Raw genomic sequence first — 14,372 nt, forward strand, 5'->3', positions numbered from 1 at the left:
TTGGAGCTGAGATGGCGATTCAGCCTTAGTTTTGCAACAGGGGCCAGTAAAAATCAACTGTTGTTTCTCTGCAGTCCCGTCTCGCTTCTCTGCTTTCTTCCCTTATGACTGGGCCCTGCTGCTGACTGGCCATGTGGAGCTTACAGCATTCCCAGGCAGGGCTGTTCAGGGAACTTGCTACTCCTTCTCCCCCCCCCTCCTCCTACAGGGAGCTCTGGGGCCTGCGAGAGGCAGCTTCTTTATTTTTCCCAGTCCACTGCTCGACACCTGAGGTTCTGACCTGTGTTAGCTCTTATGCATAGTTCCCTCGTTCAGAAGTGCTGTGTGTAGTTTGGGTTTTTTTTGTTGAATTTTAGATGTTCAGCTTATTGTTGTTTCAAGGGGAGAGATCTGAGGACATCTCTCACTCTACCATGTCTTTCCCTGGCTTTACTTGTTATTTTTAAAATAAAATTTGTACATATTTAAGTTTTACATCATGATTTGGTGTATATATACATAGTGAATGATTACTGTAGTCAATCCCATTAACATATCCATCTGCTCACATAGTTATCTTTTTTTTTTTTTATGGTAAAAGCACTTAAAATCTACTCTCTCAGCAAATTTCCAGTACTTAATAAAGTATTACTAACTATAGTCATCATGCATTTTATCTCTAGCCTTATTCATCCTATATAATTATCCTTTGACCAGCATTTCTCCATTTCTCCCATTACTCCACCATGGTAACCACTGTTCTACTCTCTGCTTCTATGTATTTGTCTTTCGTAGATTCCACATATAAGTAAGATCATAAAGGTGTGTCTGTGTGTCTGTGTGTCTGTGTGTGTGTGTGTGTGTGTGTGTGGCTTATTTCACTTAGCATAATGTCTTCCAGGTCACCCATGTTGCTGCACATGGCAGGATCTCTTTCTTTTTATGCCTGAAGTATATATGTAATTACAATTTCTGTTGATGGACACTAACATTGTTTTCATATTCTGGCAATTGTGAGTACTACTACAGTGAATGGGAGGACAGATACCTCTTCAGGGCACTGATTTCATTTAAAAATGTTAGTCAGATCATGCCTTTTTTCTGGCTGCCTATTTATTCAGACTAAAACCTAAACCACTGCAATCTCTACAGGGTCCTGTATGATCTGGCCTTTCAAGTTCCTTCTTTAACTTCATTTTTTTTTTTTTTTTTTAATTTCACTCATCTCCAGTCATACTGGCGTCCTTGCTTTCCCAGACTATAGCAAGCATAATTTCACATTTTCATTTTTGTCTAGAAATATCTTCCAACAGATACCTGTGTGGTCAACTACTCAACTTTTTAAAATCTTCTCAGTGTGATCTGCCCTATTGCTCTATTTAAAATTGCAAACTACCCCTCCTACCCTTTAATACTGATTTATCTTCTTTCCAGAGCACTCGTTACCAACTTATTTACTGTATTTATTATTTATTTTATGTCTCCCTGACATATAGAATACAAGACTCCCCAAGGCAGGAATCTTTGTCTACTTTGTGCACCTAAAATAAAGCAAATACATAATAAATGCACCAAAAATATTTGTTAAATGACTGTATATCAGAAATTAAGTGAAATAATTAATAACTATATTTTGATATTCAATGAATATACCATGCTTAACACAGAATGCATGAAAAAGTGTTTTATAAAAGTATGGATATTAGCGAGCATTCCAAACCTGGTCCATGGAAGCTATCCACATATGTCCCCTTCTGGCTAATAGGAATCAATATTGTCAAAGGGATATAGTCAAGGCACATGTTGAATATTTCTAAGCTTCTATCAGCCTAAGTTTCTCATCTATACTGGAAGGTGGGTTATTATAGAGTCTTTTTTCTGATAGAAAGTAATAAAGGAGTCTAGGGATGTGAAGTCAGCAAGATGGCAAAATAAAAATTCTAACACCCTACACATGAAAAGATAATAATGTGAGGTGAGAGCTATGTTAACAAACCTATTGTGGTAATCATTTTGTAATATATATGTGTATCAAATCATCAGTTTAAGTAAATATACCTTAAACTTATACAATTTAATATGTCAATTATATCTTAATAAAGCTGGATAAATGAAATTAGTGGGCAGATATTAGTAAACAATTATATAGAAAACAAATGAATTTTTCCCCTATATATGAGTTACTTAATTTATTTTAAGACTGTAAAGGTTATGAATGCTTGTTATCTTTTAGTGTTTAGCCTATAAAAGAAGTGAATATATATTAATTAAATTAAGAAATGACTTCTTGCCTATTGTCTTAGAAACCTTCTACTCTTATAACCCTCTAACCAGTCTTCCATAGTGAGTGTTGTCTTTTTAAAATGTAAATCCAGTCTATGCTCTATTACTTAAATAACTTCAATCTATTATCATTATAAAGATCATATGCTTGAATATGGCATGTATGCTCCATTACAATTTGGCATTTTAAAATTTATCATCCAATCTCTGCCCAAGTGTTATAAACATATAACATCCAAATGAGTTGTTTAGGACTCTTGCTTTTGGACGTAATGAATACCTTCTATCAGGTTAATTATTCTGTCAAGAAAAAGTAGAAAAGGCATTCTTGAAGTCATCCAAGAACTGCTGAGACAAAAAGGTTCTGAGGATAAGATTGCAGAAAGGATTAACAGGGGACAAATTGAAATTCTGCAAGGTTTTTTTTCTGGCTATTTATGTATTCTTGGGGCAGGGGAGATACTGAGAATATCAGGTAGTTACAGTCATGTAGCTGATAAACCAGAGTTTTTGCAGTCTCCTGTTGCTGGAGAAACAAAGAAAGGAATTTGGCATTACCAGAGTAGACAGGACTTGGGGAGAGGGAGTCAACATTCCAGTGAGAAGGGAGATGAAAGGGGAGTGAGCCCTACCCTCACCAGCTTCTCCCATAAGACTTTAACAGATTAGTAATTTTGTTAAGCTAAGCAGAATATTGCTGAAACAGATGATAGTTTATAGCAGTCTTACAGTGATGGAGAGATAAATATTTCAATTAGAAACTTCCAAGGAAGAGAAGCCCTAGCAAACTCCTGAGGCTCTCAGGCAGGACTCCTGGTGTACTACACATACATAGGTAGAGCTTAACCAAAATTCCAGTCCACTTTCTAGTCATCTTAGCCTCTAATTTGATTAAGATGTTCTATTCATATCCCATTTGTTTACTAGAGAATAGTATTCAGCCTTTCTTGAAAGAAGATGATAAAATACCTGACATTCTATCAAAAATTATCCTACAGCACAAAAATCAGAACCAAGAGACAATGCCACTGACAGATATCTCAAATAATTGGACTTATAAGTCGCAGATTTGAAGCACTTGTGATAAATATACTCAAAAAGGACATGGCAAGTTGGAGAATTCACCAGAGAATTGGATTACATATATTTTTTTTAAATCAAAAGAAAGAAAAATCTAAAATTGACAAGTACAGCACTTAAGAATTCAGTATATCATAGTATATGGAGATGTTAGAAAAGAGGACTAGTTTACTAAAAGAGAGGTCAGTGGAAACTTTTAATTTGAATCATAGAGAACAAAACATCTGGAAAAAAGAGAAGAAGAGTATCAGAAACATTGAGACACGGTGAAAAGTTCTAATATACCAAGAATTGGAGTCTCAGTAAGAGAGAATGGAGAGAGAAAAGTAAGATCAAAGTAATATTTGGAGAGAGGAGGTTTAGTAATTTTTCACACACATATCCACCCCAATTTCTACTCTGTTCAAATAATCAATTTTTGCTTTTACCTGCCCTTAATATTGCTTTGTTCTTACAACTGTTCTTATCACTAGATGTTGCAGTTATTTATATATCCACAATACCTAGCAAAATAAGTTCTTAAAACTTTCTTTATAATTGACTAAATATTCAAAGACATACTCTATAGCACAGATTTCTCTTTCATTATATGCTTCTTTTGCTATTAAAGTTAATATTTCAGTCTACTACTACCTCTCTGTAATGTAGTTGGGTGGAAAGAAATACAAATAGATACTCTGTGTTAAGCATCAATTTATTAAGTTTGAAAAATGACTTTAAAAAGTTGTTAAAGAGAATTATACTGGAAATGAAATCACTTAGGTGCAAGAGAAATAGCATTTGTTTTGAACTTATCACTTTGCAGCAGAGGCAGCACAATATTCTTTTTTCTCCTTAATTACCCATATGTGAACTTTAAGGTTCTTCTGTTATTTCATAAAAGTTATGGTTTTATGTCATTAAATCAAAATAAGACAATGAAATTAAGAGTAAAGTGCTAATTTCCTCTTTCATCGTTTAACAATTTATAAATGTCACAAAAAATATCATGGCTTTGAACAGCAGTTCTAGTGGTAAATTTCCAAAAATGAAATGAAAACAATATGTATTTGCCTTCATGAGGTCTTTATAACCTTTTAAAAAAAAAACCATGATATAGTTAAGCATATTGAGACTTAAATCCACTTTCAATGCAGTTGAATCAGGGAATAGAAAAAAATAGCCTTTGTCTTCTTTGTCTTGCAGAAAATTGCCCTTGTACTTATGAGACCAGCTAGGTCAAGTGTAAAGGTAAGCCAATGGCGCATCTTCGGTTTATAAACAACTCTAACAAATGCAATCAATGAAGTAGTTATGAATGTGTACCCAGATGAAAGGGCATTTGACACATTCTACCTAATTGATTTTAAAACTGATTTAATACTACATGATCCTTTTAAATTTTGAAAACCCAAAGCCATAAACAAAAGATTTCTGTAACACTAAAGGTTCTAATTTGCAGTATACTTATCTGACACACAAAGTAGACAATTTTGTCCTTATCATGGCGTAAATTAGAAAGAGAAGCAAAAATTGATTATTAATTGCCCTGAGAGTAGTAGAACGAAATTAATAATGTTACAACCTCTAGATGAGTCATTTCTTAAACAATGCAGAAAAATTACTTGAACTATAATCAATTTTACTTGGATTGTAAGATATTACTGGCATGTAATGACCATGTAACTTTGAAATCAATGAGGTCTGCCAAAAGAAATTACAGAGTTCACATCACTTTAACAATTTAGGTAATTTGGCTCAAGATTATTATGAAAAGGAGCTTGGGTAATTATAAGATAATGATGAAATGATATATGAGCAAAGAGAAGGAACTAGAGAATGCTATACCAGACATATGACTTGTTTCTACTAGAAATAAATGTATTTCAGCTGTATTATTAAAAGTATATGACATATATAACATTGCAAATATTAAAAAATAATTGGTCTTAATGGGTCTGTAATAATATTTCTATTTATAATCTATAAATCATTATTTTTCCTATCACAATATAATAGAAATAGAAATATAATGGAATAAAAATTTTAATTTATTAGATTTACTATAACATCTTGTCATAATAGCAGCATGACCATTTTCTCTGTATCACCAGTGTTCATAAGAACAACTAAGGCCTCCATTAAATATAGGATTTAATACTAAAATATTTTAAACGTGAAATAGTAAATATTTCATTCACTCTGACATTAACACAAAATATAGACATTTATATATTTCTTTAAGGTAAAATTTTTTCCCGATTAGTTAAATAAAAACATTGTTATTTATTTTATTATTGTCTGCATTTCAGATTGAAAGCCATAATTTTAAGCATAGATGTGAAGCATCCAATTATACTGTCATAAAGAATGTGCATGCTATTAGACTTACAAGTTAAAAACAATTTTCATAAAATGGAAATTTCTTTCAGGCTAGATGTTAAAATTATGAATTTGTGTGGATTTATCACTTCTGTGTAAAATCAAGCATCTGATATGTTTACGATACTGATTGTCTTATATTCCCGCCCCCTGAATGAAAAAGACCGTATGGAGCCTTTTTCGAAACATCCTTGTGAATGCAGACACCAAGCTGTTATTTCAAGTAGTCAAATAAGTAGTAAAACATCCCTTGGGAAGAGTGGTACTGAGAACCTGGTTTGATAATTGTGTCTTCAGGAAACAATCTGTTAATTAAGAAATCATAGAGGACATGAGTCTTGGAGTTCATAAAAAGAGCTGTAGCATTAATATGCTTGGTAAAATGATGTTCCATAGGAAATCGTGAGAATCTAGAATTTACTGCAACTGATTATACTCCTGCCCACAAAACCAATATGTACAGTGATGCAGAACTGCAAGTAAGTATTTTCAATTCTGAATTGGTAAACTTTAAGATTGATATTTTTATTGGGAAGAATGAGGAATTATCCATGAATTGTGTTCAAAGAAAGGCAGGGTAGATCATCTGATCCTGAGGACAAGAAAAAGCATAACTATTTCAAGGTCACTAAGCTTCTAAGTGGCAGATCCAGGATTATAACTGAAATTGATTAGACACTACGTTTGTTATAATCACTACACCAGTGGTTTTCAAACTATTTTTAACAGCTGGGTTTCTTGTTGAATTAGACAGTGCCAGGTTAAATTATATTAAAACTTGAGCTGCACTGATTACAGTTGGGATGAGTAGTCCATTTACTTCTGCTTCTATAACAAACCTCGCCCATCTCTGTCCTCCACAGTGATCTCCCAGGCACTTCTACAGAACAAACCCTAACCTTCTCTGAAAGTGTTTTAAAGTCACTGAATTTAAGATGTTAGATGCTATATTAATACAGCATTTTTTTTCTATGGACATATTATTAACAATGGACATTTTTATGATTACATTAGAATGAATTATCCTATTGGTTAACTGAAGTCAGAGAAGAAAATTTCCCTCAGTTTCCAATAATACATTCCTCATTTCCATCTGAGACCTCACCAGAGCATCCATAACATTCATATTTCTACCAACATTTGGTCCATGATGACCTATGCATGATGACATATCTTTAAGATAATAAAAACTTTCTCTACATTGCTCCCCACTTCCTTCTCAACTCTCACCAGAATAATGTTTAACATCCATATTTATACCAACAATCTCTTCAAAGCTATCTAGGCATTTTTTATCATGTGCCTAAAAAGTCCTCAAGCCTCCACCCATTATCCAATTCCGAAGACATTTCCACATTTTTAGGTATTTGTTACAGCAGCACCCCATATCCCAGTACCAAAATCTGTATTAATTTCCTAGACCTGCTGTAACTAACTACCTCAAACTTGTGGCTTATAATAACACACATGTATTTTGTAACAGTTGTGGAGGCTAAAAGTCTGAAGTCAAGATGTTGATAGGGCTGCATTCCTTTCAAAGTTTTTAGGGGCCAATTCATTCCTTGCCTCTTCCAGCTTCTGCTGGATGCAGACAGTTCTTGGCATTCCTTGAAGAAAAAAAAAAAAAAGGAAAATTAAGTATTTATTATTCCTTGATAAAAATCAGACTTTTCTGAAATATGTGTGAAATTTTTGGCTGGGTCGTGAGGACTAAATGATGCAGTTACCTCTCTCAAGAAAGTACATACAACCTGAAAGCATATTGCAAAAGTAAGTGAAGTGAAGGTACACAGTAAAACAATTGGAAAATTGGAAATAAGGAATTAGAAAGCAGTTGTTAGGAGCTGTTTCACTTTTGTTTTTCTTTTGGATCAAAATATTTTAAAATACGGTCAAGTGTAGTAACTGCTATAAATCAGAAAGTGTGAAACATAAAACTTAGAAGTGAGTGATAGCACTTTTCCAGGTAAACTCATTGGGAAGACATTCATAGATATAATGGTATATAATCTGGGCTAAGTAGAACAGAAGTAGAATTGGAGAACATGGGACACAGGGTAGATATAACAAGGAATCATTGAGTATTTCTTCTCTTATCTCTCATAATTCTCAAAATCCCCTATAATATAGTGCTATTCACTTTAGATAATAGTATTTCTTAATATTTTTTCACCTCTGACACCACAAAGAAAATCTTAACAATTATCATTTCTTCTGTTTTACCTCAATAATTCCTTACAGTCATCAATTCAAATATTCTTGACATTCTGTTTCTCAAAGCAAAAAATATTTATGAGGATGCAGTGGCCAAACTGCTTATATGGTAAAACCTCTCAAAATCACAAATTGGGAACTGCTGCAATCACAGATTGGGAACTGCGGCCCCTCCAGGAAACAGAATGATACAGAAACTGCCAACGAATCAGATGAACCTTCTCAGTCACTTGTCACTGCAGTAATCACTGCAGCTACCATGCTTTCCTAGGAAAATTGGTACTATGTCTTAAATATTTAGCTTCTGAGTCATAGATGGGATATTCTCTTGTGACTTAGACACTGCCCAGTCACCTACAAAAGGAGGGATCAATTCTTCATGGGTGAGTTTACCTCCAGTCCATTATTGGAAAACTTCCTGGCCCTTCTCATATTTCTCCAGTCAGACCTTTGAAATTTCCTTGTCACTCTCCCATACATATTTACTCAATTCAGGAGATTCTAAGAGATGAATGATTACACAATAATTTCACCAACATTGTCCTATACATGACATTTCTATGATTAATTTCTAGACACTAGTACGAAAAATAAATAATACAAACAGCCATATACACCTGAAGGATGACAACTTCTAAAAGTCATTTATCCTAGTATGTTCTATCACTCTGTGAACTTCTTTATGGCATAGAGAGTATTCTCTCTATTAGCTATATCGCCTAGCTCATTTTCAGGGAAGCAGTGAATAAATATTTGTTTAGTGAGTGATTTTTATTTTTTTTGAGCAAATATTGAAAGAAACAGCTCATTTACTAGTTCACATGTTACCATGTGTTAATCTTTATGTTAAAGTTGTGTTATAAATTAATGAATATATTTAGTCTTATTTAAAAATAAGACTAGGTATTCTAACTGTTACAAATTATTTGAGAAACATACTTCATTCAAGTTCCCAAAATGCCCAGATTACAATGCAAAATATGCCAAAATTTTGGCTGAATTTTCTGATTAAAACATTATGAAGTATATCGTTAACTGTACTTTAAAAAATCATTTAGAATAGTCATACAATACTCAAAAATAGAGCAATAAAAGTTTAGGCAATGGTTGCACCTGTTTTAAGATCACTTATCTTAGGGAGATATTTGAGTTTATAAACAGATAATTATCAATGAATATTCACTAGGTGGATGGATGGTGTGTTGAAAGTAAATACATAAAACCTTTGATAGGAAGAGTATAGTAGATTGAAAACTCTTCAGCAATTTTAGCTAGAAGAATGCATGTGATCACAGAAACAAGAAGAGTAAAACACTAGGGCGTGAGCTAAATTCCAGGTTATTAAATTTTTAGCATCTCGTGTAGCATGTGATAGACTCTCAAGGACAGAACAAGACAGCTTTTCTTCTCTATTTATTTTTCTTCTTTTCCCTTTACATTCTCTATCTTTCTCTATCTCTTAAGCCCATCTGCAACTATCACCAATTTTCAAAATAAGTAAATTGGAAATCTGTTTGGGAATAGTGAACAAAACTGTTTTAAGCAAGGGGATAGGATTTCCTCAAATAGTAAATTTAGTTACTAAAGCCTTGAATAAGCAAGTTTGAGGGATAATTTAAAGGACAAGAATTCTACAAATATAGACATAATGTACATATCTTTATTCACATCTTGTGTGTTCTCCTTATTTTCTTCCTTTCTGAAAAAAACTTACTGAGTTAGAAAAAAGTAAGCACAAGGAAGACCTACAGGGTCCATGGGGCATATCTAAAAGCAATGACTTCAACCCTTAATTTTCTTTGAGGTTTAATAATTTCCTGGTAAGTTCATGTAAAATTTGTAGTGTACTCCATAATATATTGATTTGTTTTAATGTGAAAATAGTTGAGTTTTTTTGTTTTTTCATTTTTATTTTTCATTTAGAGTTGACATTCAATATTATTTTATATTAGTTTCAGATTTACAGCATAACGGTTAGACATTTATATAATTTAAATGAAGTGAGCCCCCCAATTAGTCTGGTAAAAAATGTTTTTATATTAAAATCTTTGAGCTTTTGGCAACTGAATAACAAGAATTATATTTATTTTGTTTTGTTTTCCTGTAGCTTTCCATACATACTGCCATATGAAGAGTATTTAGTAGGCCAATTTGAGAGGAATTATGACTTTATGATATATTTTTAAAGCATTTTCGAGGGTAGACTATGAACAAGATTTTGATTATCATGTAGTGCTAAAAATTAAAACAGGAACAGCAGCCCTTACTTGAAAATATTTGATATGACCCCTGAGTATAGGCACAAAGAGTGAGGACATGAGATAGTTAATAATTTGAGCAAAAATAAATATGAACTAATAAAGGCTGTTCTTCCTATGGTAAATTTAAAATTGTGAACTTATTCTATGAAACCTAGATCATAACAGTTATACTTCACTGAGGAATGTTTTTTATGAAATTATACTATTAAAGCATAAGTGACTGGTAAAGAGTCTATAATAATATATTCACAACATTTTGTGCTTGTAGGGATCCCTTGGGCATGCAATAATCAGATAAATCTATATGATTTGGAATGGTTTACATTGAACTTTATTGAAATTATTTTCTTCTGGTATTTAAAGTCATTTTCATTACTGAGTTTAGCAAAATAGATAAGTAAAATTATGCTATGATATAGGGACATCCCTCTGTGAAGCATTTTTCAGAGGAAATTTGTCAATTGCTTATTTGTATAATCGCATAGGAAAAGACAACAGTTAGCCACATATCTTATACACACACACTCATACACATACACCCACCATTTGTCTTGTCCTATATGTATAACTGCCTATAGATTCACACACACACACTCACACACACACACACACACACACACACACACAAATCATAGATACTTTTTCCATGGGCCATTATTCAATTTTGGCAGAAGTCATAACTACTAATCAAAAGAGAAAAAATTTCATGTCCCATGGGCACTTTAGGTCTTTACCTAGACAAGTTTTGACAATATATTTCATCTTTATTTTTAAAAAAGATTCTTATAACTAAAAGTTTGATCAAGTCTTCTATTATACTTTATACCCCCTTTGCAGTTATTATCCAGCTTCTCTTATTTTAAAATTCTAAAAACCATAATCTATATTCAATGCTTTCATCTTCTCAACAAACATTTCTAATACTATATGTATACTGTTCTAATCTAACCAATCTAAATCTAAGTATAAACTCTCCTAATCTACTTTTTTTTTCAAATGTTAATAATGTTTACCTCATGTCAAATCTAGTCCTACTTTATATTTTGAAACTGTTAAACATAAATCTTCCTTTTCTAGTCCCATTGATAAGAATTTTTATAGTTTCTTACCTATATTTTTTCAGTGTCTATTTGCCTATAACTGGATCTCCTTATTAAGAACTATTCAAAGCACGGACTCTAAAGTTGGACTAGAGTTGAATATCTGCATGTCCATTCACTAGCTTTGCAACCTTGTTATTTAACTACTCTACACCTTGCATTTTTCATTTGATAAAAAGGAGTGGTAAGAGTATTTACCACACAGTATTTGATATATGTAAATATCCAGAATACTGTCTGGTAAATAGAAAGAACTATACAAGTGTTAGCTATTATTAGTCCCATAAACTTACCAGAGTGTTTTTTAAGTAAAAAATCTGAGGAAATTTGCTTTTCCCTGATTTGTGTTTGCACATCTTTTCTTTTAGGTGTGACTATAGAACAACTTACGTGCTATCAGAAAAGTAGTGGGAAGAGGGCCAAGTGGGCAACAGGAGTAGAAAAAGAACATCGTTAATATTTTATTAGTGAGGTATCAGCTAAGTTGCTGGAATGGTAGTTTACACAGACTGTTTATTTCTCTTGCACATAGCAGTCAGTTGTTGAACAATACAGGCTGTTAGGACAGTGCTTCTTAGCAAAGCCTTTAAGGGCCAAAGTTACCATAACTTGATTATATTCTTGTTGTTGCAGTATTGTTTGCTAGAGTAGTGTCCTTAACTACGTGGTTGGAGAGGACCCATTGCCTTATCTTCCATTCTTCACTTAGGATTATGGAAGAAATTCAGGATGTGTTATCAGAAGTCACACTCATCTCTTCTAGCACATTGCACAGGAAGGGCTTAAGTCAGTAACACACTTATCGGCAAGAATTGCTAAGAAATATTTTCTAAGTATGTAGCCATATGTTTAGATTAAACTTGGAGGATTCCTTATCGAAAGGGTAAGGGAAAAATTCATGCTGTCAGTAGCAGTGTTTGCTACAGTATTTAAAAATTTATCCAATGAAAATTACTTTAATAATTGTGCAAATGTGTTTCCTATTTGCTATACAGTGAAAGTGACAGATTATAACTGTAAAATATTTTTTATCTATATCATATTGTTTTTGTAATAATCATTATTATATGATACTTGTAAAATTCATATCTCTTTTTACAGTGTTGACTCTAAATTATATTGTATTTATAAATGCAAATCGTATCTATTTGACCACAGCATAGTACAGGATCATATTCCTTCAAAATTTTTTAAAAATACTTCCAATGCTCAGGATTGTTAATAAGGCACTCTGTCCTCTTCTATACATACTTAGGTTGCTCAAAAGCAGATATACCAGAATTTGAGTTCTGCAAATTATTATATGACCTTTGGGTAAGATGAACTTTCTCTAAGAAAATTCCATAACCTTTTCAATGGGGTATTATTATCTCCAGATAGTTGTGAAAATAAAATATACTCAAGAATATGTAGAATCTTAACAGAGAAATTGGTACTCAGTAAATGTTAGTTCTTTTCCTCTTCACCCTTTCTCCTATTCATGGGTCAAGAATAATTCCATTTTCCAGGTAGGGAATTGGAAATGGGAAAATTACATAAAACTGTTGAACTGATGTTTCCTTGTGTCACCACACGAACAAGATCTTAGCTTTCATCATCTTTCATTTGTCAAGTCTTCATGAAGCTTTTCCAAATCTCTTAAATTCTGTCCTCTTACTTTATTTTCCACAAACAGGTCTAAAAGCACCAAAGAGTCTCATTTTGTATGTGGAGAAGAAAGTACAATGAAAGAGATACATTTTTAAATCTCCTTTTGGTCTGAAATATTCAATTTCAGCTAACTAATTTCACCACTATTAAATAATTTTTTATTTGATTAATCGCCATGCCCACTTTCATTATTGGAATTTTAAGGCAAATGTGTGAAAATTTTCAACAACAGGAACTTGAAAATCGTGGGAAAATAGTGTAAAGTTGAATTTCCAAAATATTTCAGTAATATTAAACACCATATGTTACTAATAAAAATGTGTAGAACAAAATTGATATGCTATGATATTCTAACAATATATTTTATGTTGCATGTATATTATTTTTCATTTTATTGAAAAACTTTGCTGCTTAGCTAAAAGGTTTTTTAAAACACAAATAATCACCATTACATCTAGACAGTCAATAAGCAATTTGTTATGTTCATTGATATGTGATTTATATAAATACTTAATAATTCTTTCTACATTGCCTTTGCTCTAGAGTAAAAAAGAATATAGAACAAATGTTTGTTTTTTTTTAAATAAAAAATGGGCATGCAAATGTTTCATTGAATGTGTAATTCTATGTATCTGTTAGTATTATATACCAGGGAAAAGTGAATTACATTTTCTAAACGCTATTTTGCTAAAACAAGCCTAAAGGATGAGAAATAATACCTGTGCAATATTGTATAATGAAATGGATATAGTTAAATGTTCTTTAAAAATATTCTAGACCATAGAATCACATATTTCTTCAAAATCAGGTAAAAATTAAGGTAAAAATTACTGGAATAAAAACTTATATCTGTATGTCTTTTAAATAACCTACACCATATAACCATAGATGGAAATGTGTATAGTTGGATATGTTTATTGCCTTGATTGTGGAGATGGCTTCATGAATGAATGCACATCTCCAAACTCATCAAATTCTATACATTAAATATGTCCAAAATGTTTCTGCATATCCAATATGCTTTAATAAAGCTGTTTTTAAAGGAAGCAACCCTCCCCCGCCCCCCGCAAATGATTTAAAAACAACTGAGCTAGAGAATAGGTACGAATGGAAAACATCACTATGAGTGTATATCTATCCTTTCAAACCATTTTGATTTTATAATTACAACTAAAAATTATTATATGAAAGTATATTGTTTATAGGCACTTTTCTAAGTACTTTAAATATGTTACTTCAATTCATCCTTACTAAATACAATGAAATACTCATGATTAAATGATGCTTTTAACATTATTATGAAATGCCTTATTTTGAATCAACATTTCTGATATATGTCTGTTTACCTGAAGGATTTACTAGATTTTGCTTTTATGTTGTTTCTAATCTAAATTTCTGTTTGTATTTGTGTGTGTATGTGCACGTGTGTGTATATTTAAATGGG

This window comes from Pteropus alecto, unplaced genomic scaffold, assembly GCF_000325575.1.
Source record: "Pteropus alecto unplaced genomic scaffold, ASM32557v1 scaffold95, whole genome shotgun sequence".
NCBI classification, from domain to species: Eukaryota; Metazoa; Chordata; class Mammalia; order Chiroptera; family Pteropodidae; genus Pteropus; species Pteropus alecto.